Genomic DNA, 8,076 nt, shown 5'->3' with positions numbered 1-8,076 from the left:
TCAAACCAAGCTGCTTACCTATTGCATATTCAGTCTTCCCAGCCTGGTGCAGGTCTACAATTTTGTTTCTGGTGTCCTTTGACAGCTCTTTGGTCTTGGCCATAGTGGAGTTTGGAGTGTGACTGTTTGAGGTTGTGGACAGGTGTCTTTTATACTGATAACAAGTTCAAACAGGTGCCATTAATACAGGTAACGAGTGGAGGACAGAGGAGCCTCTTAAAGAAGAAGTTACAGGTCTGTGAGAGCCAGAAATCTTGCTTGTTTGTAGGTGACCAAATACTTATTTTCCACCATAATTTGCAAATAAATTCATTAAAAATCCTACAATGTGATTTTCTGGAAAATACATTCTCAATTTGTCTGTCATAGTTGACGTGTACCTATGATGAAAATTACAGGCCTCTCTCATCTTTTTAAGTGGGAGAACTTGCACAATTGGTGGCTGACTAAATACTTTTTTTCCCCACTGTACATTACACGTAATGTCCCGGTTTAGCAACGCAATTATTTTCTTTAAGTTTTGGCAGAGGTATCACGATAGGCAAAGGAAAGAGGACTATGTGTTCATTGTTTTTGTTTGGGTCTCGTATAAAAAGATAAAGACATACGTGTTATTATAAAGTACATTACAAAACTGCGCCCCCGTTCGAGTCCAGGCCATTCTGAGAATGCCGCAACCCTGCAGTCCTGTTGCCCTTGACGACCGGGACTGCCTTTTCCTCATGGGGGTCGGTGTTGGAGTCTGTGTCATTCGAGTGCTGTGTCAGGGACGTCTCACTGCCAGTTGGGGAGTCCACGCTCTCGTACCCTGCGCTCAGCTGGCTCCCAAAACCCACTGCACAGTCACTAGTCTGGCCCCCCGCCGCCTCTGAGTGGTTGGAGAGTTTAGTCTCGCCCTCGCCGGGGCTGGAGACCATGGGAGACGGAGGAAAGTCTTCCTCTGTGCTGCTGACCTCACGGTACAGGCTGGGGGTGGCCGCTGTGCCTCTCTGGGAGGACGAGCTACCGTTGCTAGGTCCGTTGGAGACCCTCTCGCAGTCTTTCCCTAGCTGGGCGGAGGAGGGGGTGAAGGTCTGCTCGGCCTGGCTGGGGGGCTCGGCAGAGCCGCTGGAGGGTGAAGTCCTGCTGGGCCCTGCCCCAAAAGAGGCAGCCTGAGCTGGGTTCTGGGAGAGCTGCAGACGGGTCTTCCTGAGCTGCTACTGGAGGACCAGGATGGTGCTCTGCATGCCCTCCACCTCCTCATCCAGCTGGATGATGAAATCGTTCAACTCATCCTGGCTGCTCTTCAGCTCCTCACTGTACTTCTTCTGCAGGGCCAGCTCTGCCTCCAGCTGGGCGATACGGCCTTGGGACAGCTGCCTCCCCAGCTCCTGGTTCTCCTGGATCAGCATCCGACACTTGGCCATGAGCTTCTTCCCTGTCTGGCTATCTGGTGTAAATTTCCAGGCACACAGTTCATTTTGGGCCTGCTCCAGTTTATCTTTAGTCTGTTCCAGTTCGCCCTTCATTTTGAGGAAAAATAAGTTTATGGCTACCATGGACGACCGCAGTTGGGCTGCACTGGGCTGCTGGACTTGCTTGAGGTACTGGATCTGGGTTGTACACTCTTGCATTTCCTGCTCCTTGGTGGCGAGCCGCATGACCAGGATGTTCCCCCTGCGTGACGCCTCCTGCTGCTGCGGCTTCAGCTTCTCCTCATACTCCTTCAGCCCTGTCACAATGTTCGAATTCAGATCAGCATATTTCGCTTCCAGGACCTGGACATAGGTTTCATGTTGTTTCCACCTCACACACAGTTCCTCTCGGGTCAGGGTCTTCATGTCAGATTCACTGAGGCGAACGTTCTTTGGAAGGGGTTCCTCATTCGTCATTCTGAGCTCTGTGGCCAGTTCTTTGCTAGCTATGTTTTCCGCTTCTTGTTTTCACAAAATGGCGGAGAAAGACGACTCCTATCCCCTTCCACAAATGAGCGTTCCCTTTTCCTTTCGCGCAAAACCCTGCTGCGAATGAAGACTTAGCGGACGCGTTTGAAACCGTATGTTTTGAACACCCACCTACTAATATGCTATTTACAATCCGAATTTGCTAATGTATTAGTTCAGGGATGCCAACTTTTGAAGATACATTAGCTTGGAGTGTGACTTCCTATTGTCAATGGCTCCACCACTTTGATGTTGTTCTTCACATTACCATCTCTGGTAAACACACACTATATCAAATAAAATCTAAGTTTTTTTGTTACATGCACAGGATACAGAAGATGTAATCAGTACAGTGAAATGGTTACTGGCATAGTGGAGTCTTTTTAGCTAGTTAAACAATGAACGATAATCCCAACTCATGTTAATACCCTGCATGAATCTACAGGTAGCTAAAGCTAACCAACTAGCTAGGTTCAATGTTAGCTAGCTAGCTAACATTAGGCTAGAACTAGCAATGCAAATAACTCTGAGATACGAATAATATTACTACATAGATCATGCACGTAACGTTAGCTAGCGAGCCAGCCAGCTAACGTCAGCTAGCTAGCTAACATTACGCTATAACTTGCAATGAAAACTACTTTCGGACAAATTTAGAAACGTATAATATCTGAAAATGTAGCTAGCTAGACTATTACCTGTGAACGCTTCTCCTTCATGTCACGGATGCCTTGGTTGCCCTTAGTTTGAAGATGTAATCCGGAGACAGGTGTTTTATACAACAGCCTTCTGTGTTCTCTTTTCAACTCCCTCCGCATTTGCAATCAAACGCCTGAATTTTCTCCATCTCCATAGCTATCATACTCTGCTTCTACCGGGCATTCCACTGATTTCAAAACTCGGTCCTCCAGAAAGTGGAGATCCTTAGCAACACTTTTGCAGTTCTTCGTGATATCTTTCAAAAAAGATGCTTTAGAAAGGATTACCTACACATACTGAACAGCTCATGTTATAGACAGAAGTGTACTACATGGCAGATCAATCCGAACTCATCTCTCGGCATGTCCAGCCCATCCATGATCTCAGCCAATCATGGCTAGCGGGAAGGTTCCTGTCTTTTTCCGTGGCTAAACCAATTAGGCTCGTAATTTAACAATTTTATTTGTATTTACAGATGGCATACACGTTTTTTATTAAGGCACATAAAAGTTCAAATGTTCCAGATGGCATTTCTGCAAAAAAACACATTTTGATAAAAAATATAAATGTTTACGTTCAAATGCCTCTCCTGTGAAGTAGTGACGTGCGAAATACGCCTAGTTTCCTGAAACGAGTCACATTTGATACCTGTCCAGTTTACTCTGTGTGTGTTTGTGCTCAGGGACAAACATTTTCCACTTTGACAATAAATTTTAAAAAAAAGACATCTTAGATGTATAAATATGCACGTCTACAGCAGTGGCGGCTCCTGAAAAAAATCTCAGGGGGGGCAATTTTTCTGATGATTTAGGTGACCTACACACATTTAAAAAAAGATATGTCCAGCAACAACATGAAGACAGGGGCAGCATATAAGTCAATACTGATATACACATTACTTGCTTCAAAAAGGCCTCATGGTTGAATTGGAAATATGTGCACCTGAGCATAATTCACAACAAGCAAGCAGGAGCTTTTGATAGAGGCTACTGAAAACATTGATGCAAGTTATTGGTAATAAGACATCTTTATAGACTTCCATATTCTGCCCTCTTGTATAGATTTGTGAAAATGAACAGTGATAGACATTTTGCCTGAAAACAGAATTTGAAAATAATTTCTAGAAAAGGTAAACACAGCTATCTGTATGGCTTTGTAAAAATGAACAACCATATTCTGGCCAATTGTATAGATTTGTAAATATGAACAACCATATTCTGGCCAATTGCATAGATTTGTAAAAATGAACATGAACAGAATTTTTTTTTTTTTATTACTTTTTTTAAAATGAAAAATAACTATTTTAAACAACATCAACTGTGAACTGATTTGGGCGTGTGTGTGTTAAAGAGACAGACAGGGAGGGACAAAGAGAGAGAGAGGCTACATTACTTGTACTGAAACTGTTCTTTTCTCTCTTTCAATGCAGCAAAGCGGTCAATGACTTTCTCATTGAAATCAGGCATGCTGAGGACTAGTTCCCTCTCCATGGAAAGCATGGCCAGTGCATTCAGACGTTCCTGGCCCATTGAATTTCGCAGGAATGTCTTAACTCGTGTCAAAGTTGAGAAACATATCTCAGCTTCAGCTGTTGTCATGGGAGTAGTTATGAGGATGTTCAACAGAGTCACAGTCTCAGAGAACGTCTCCTGGAGGTTGTAGCTCATGAGAACCTGGTACAGTGCCAGTGCACCACAGCAGCCCTTGAATTCAGGATTCTCATAGATCAGAGATAGTTCTGTCTTGAGCTTTGCCTTGCTCAGCATGGGGTATGCATTCACAGTGGCATTCAGAACCTCATCAGGAAATGAATGGCAGTACATTTCAAACATGTCTGCTTGCAGTAAGGTAGCACTCACAAGGTGGCCAGAGAAAGAGAACCTTTCTTTGGTGTGATCCAGGATGGTGTTGCAGACCTCTTCAGACAGCCTCTGCTTCTCCTCTTCTCTCAAAGCTGTTCTGGGTCTTTTGGCTCCTGTTGCTTCTTGCAGCTGCTGTTGAGAGGAGTCCCTGGAGGCAAACAGACCAATGTGTTTGTTGGCTTTGTACAGTATTGTTGTCTATGTGATGCACAGGTCTATGCAATGTATCCATGTATAGTACAAATACTTCAGTTCCACTTAAAATGGGCAGGGATGCATAAAGTCTTTAGTGTTTAAGTTAGCCTTTGTGTCTCACATAGCCTGGATGTTCAGCACAGTATACAGTGGTGCTCATAAGCTTATGAGCCCATGCTAAAGTTGACTAAAAAGAGGAATAAAAAAGAAAAGAAAATTGGTGTCCTTAAAGGTTGGATTTTCCAACTTTTTTAATTAAGTCATTAAGATCAATTTCCAAAAGATGATTTTTTTATTTTTGTATTCCTCTTTTTAGTCAACTTTAGAATGTGTTCATACACTTATGAGCACCACTGTACAGTACACATAGTATATAAAATAAGCTAGATTACACCACTGGCCATATATAATGAGAATAATGTAATTTCAAACACAAATGCAGTCTCCTTTCATGCATACATTTTCAAATAAAGCTCTGCTTTGAGAAAGATCGAATGATATTGTTTAATCTTACCTTATGGCCTGCACACTGCTTGTGAAGCTGTCGAGGGCACGTTTGATGAAGACAGCATCGATGTCCTTCTTCTGTAGCTTCTGGTACAGAATGTCGACGTGGGGCATGATTTTGTGAAAAAGCCCCAGGAAAAAAATAAAATCTTCATCATGTAGCATCCTCACGTAGCCAGATGCCTCTCTCACGGTGGGCTGGTCAAATGAACCCAATGAACCCGTCCGGATGGCTTCAAAACATTCTATGAGGTCGTCTCGATTCTCGTAGACAGTGTTCACGACTCTGCTGTTGAAGTTCCACCGTGTGGATGAAAGTCTGGGCAGTCTTCGTGCAACAGTCTGGTCAAGAATGCTGGTGCGTTTGGGTGACCGGGAAAAAAAAGTTGCAATCCCGCTCAGATCGGAAAAGAAAATGTTCACTTTTTTGATGCGAGAAGTAGCTTGCTGCATGATCAAATTCAGCTGATGCGCATAGCAATGCACGTAATGGGCATTCTTGAAATGCTCACGCACCTTTTGCTGCACACCAGCCTTCTCTCCCCTCATCACACTGGCTCCATCGTAAGCTTGCGCAATGAGTTTGACTTTCTCGTCGTCGGCAAAAAGACCGTTCAGTCTCTCCAAAAGCACACTGGCGATTGAGACTGAGGTTGATTCCGAGATGGGAAGGAACTCAAAAAAGCGCTCCTGCACTTTGTGGTTGCTATCTATGTACCTCAGCACAAGCACCAGCTGTGTCTGTGTAGAAACGTCCGTGGTCTCGTCAGCTTGGATAGCTACGAAGTTCGCCGACTTCACCTCCTCCACAATATGTTCCCTCATGACCGCTAGCATACACTCCAGTAGCTCGTTTTGAATGGTCTTTGATGTGCCCTTGAAAACTTTAGCATTTTTAAGATGGTCATCAAACACCTCATCTAATTGTGCCACAAAGTTGACAAGTCCAAGAAAAATACCAGGGTTGGTGGAGCCCTCAGTTTCATCTTTGCCTCGCAAAGCTAACTCAAACACTCCACAAAACTTCACACACTGGATTAGCCGGCTGAGGATGTGGCGGTTCTTGCTAACCTCATCGTTGTGGCGGCGGACAGCTAGCCTGTATCCCTCATCCAGTTGAGTGGCAATGTTCACTCTCCCCAAAGCAGACAATCTCAAACAGCTATCCATGTGGGTCTTTGACAGCTCATGTTTCTTAATCTTTTCTGAAAGATGGTGCATGTCCGTTACACCAGTCGCTGTCCAAGCGGTGCTGTCTGCCGTGCTGCCTTCAGGGTGAAAGAGTAAGCAGGGGTAGCAGAAGACTGCATTAGCTACATCGCAGCCTGCTAGCCAGGTTTTTCGTTCGTACCAATTTTTGGAAAATCCTTGGGTGTAGGACTTTCCCCCTTTAGTAGAAACCTGTTGAATTATAAAATTTGGTCTGGGAGGTCCTAATTGTTTCGTTGCCAATTTATCTTGATTTGTTCGCCGACAAAAAGGAACTTCTTTCAAAGAGACAATCGAGTTGCACTGAACGCTAGCCATCTTGACAGTAGTACGTGAATTGATTGACGCTGCTACCCGCTCTTTTCTTAGTTATGTTCATGGTTATGTTACGTATGATGAAAGCACGTAAGTGCAAGCCCTCCCGGAACCCATAGAGATTGTATTGAAAGCTCTGATATTTGAAAAAAAAATATTTTACTTGAGAGTCTATGAGAGACTTCTGGTGCGATTTTCAACCTGACTGAAATCGCCCCAAAAGGGGCGGGGCCATTTGAAGCACGACTTTAGCCTGATTGGACATTTAGTGGCAGATCAGACGTCTAGATTAGAACACTGATAACTACTGTTGCCGTGATATAATTGATTAGAAAAAAATCCCTTCCTTTTCCCGTTTGGCAGTGCGTCGCCCATATCGCCCTAATGAACACACCGCCCCTGGTCTACAGCATGAGCACAACCCCCCACAATTGTTTGAAGCAAAATTATAATTTGATATTATATACATATATACACATTTTAAAAACTTTTCTCAACAAATGATATAATTACTGTACAAATGAAAGAGAAAAAAGACACGGCACAACTATTTGTTAGCTCAGGTGGACCCGAACTAGCCCGGCCCACCCTAATCTCCTCCTTTCAAGTGTTGTTAGGATGAGTTTAGTTAGGGCTACTACAGAAATGAAAGTGCATCGAGGAGGTCAAAGGAGAGCAGACAGAAATACATTAATTCAGTAACACCTCAAACACCTTTTCAGTTTCTAGCTTTACAGACATTTATAAAGTGGCCACGCCAAGTGGAAATCTTTAAACCATATCCTATAACAGTTTAAACTATGTTGTGAATTGTGAATAATATACTCTGACTGTCTAAAGCCTAGGTGACTGTGGTATGCCACCCATGGGGCGGCGCACAATTGGCCCAGCGTCGTCCAGGGTAGGGGAGGGAATGGCCGGCAGGGGATGTAGCTCAGTTGGTAGAGCATGACGTTTGCAACGCCAGGGTTGTTGGTTCGATAAAATAATGTATGCGCTAACTGTAAGTCGCTCTGGATAAGAGCGTCTGCTAAATGACTAAAATGTAATGTAAATGTATGCAAGTTTCTTGAAGACTAAAATGACCAGGAATTCAGATTTTTAAATGTAATTTAGGACATCTGTTCCCAAGTATTCTCACAAATAAAAAAGAGAGGTGATCGTGTCGCAATGTAATCAAGGGATGAAATGATTGTTATTTCAAATACAATCTATTTTGGGGCTTATTTGTGGTACAAATTATTATGTTCCGGCCCCCCGACCAACCACTCAGACAAGAATCAGCCAACTGCTGAATCTAGTTGCCTACCCCTGCCATAGAGGCATAATTAATATGAACAGAATATCACAAGATATCATACTTCACC

General features: G+C 43.7%; 1 pseudogene across 1 annotated transcript; it reads right to left on the bottom strand.

Moving 5' to 3' along the window:
• Window positions 1-626: 626 nt before the first annotated feature.
• On the bottom strand, window positions 627-1,965 carry LOC311147428 (pre-mRNA-splicing regulator WTAP-like; annotated as a pseudogene). The gene has a single exon. The product of its transcript is annotated as a pre-mRNA-splicing regulator WTAP-like (transcript).
• Window positions 1,966-8,076: the final 6,111 nt, after the last annotated feature.

The sequence above is a fragment of the Coregonus lavaretus genome (genome assembly GCF_964263955.1).
Source record: "Coregonus lavaretus genome assembly, chromosome: 20".
Classification (NCBI taxonomy): Eukaryota; Metazoa; Chordata; class Actinopteri; order Salmoniformes; family Salmonidae; genus Coregonus; species Coregonus lavaretus.
This window is presented reverse-complemented; position numbering and strand designations above follow the sequence as displayed.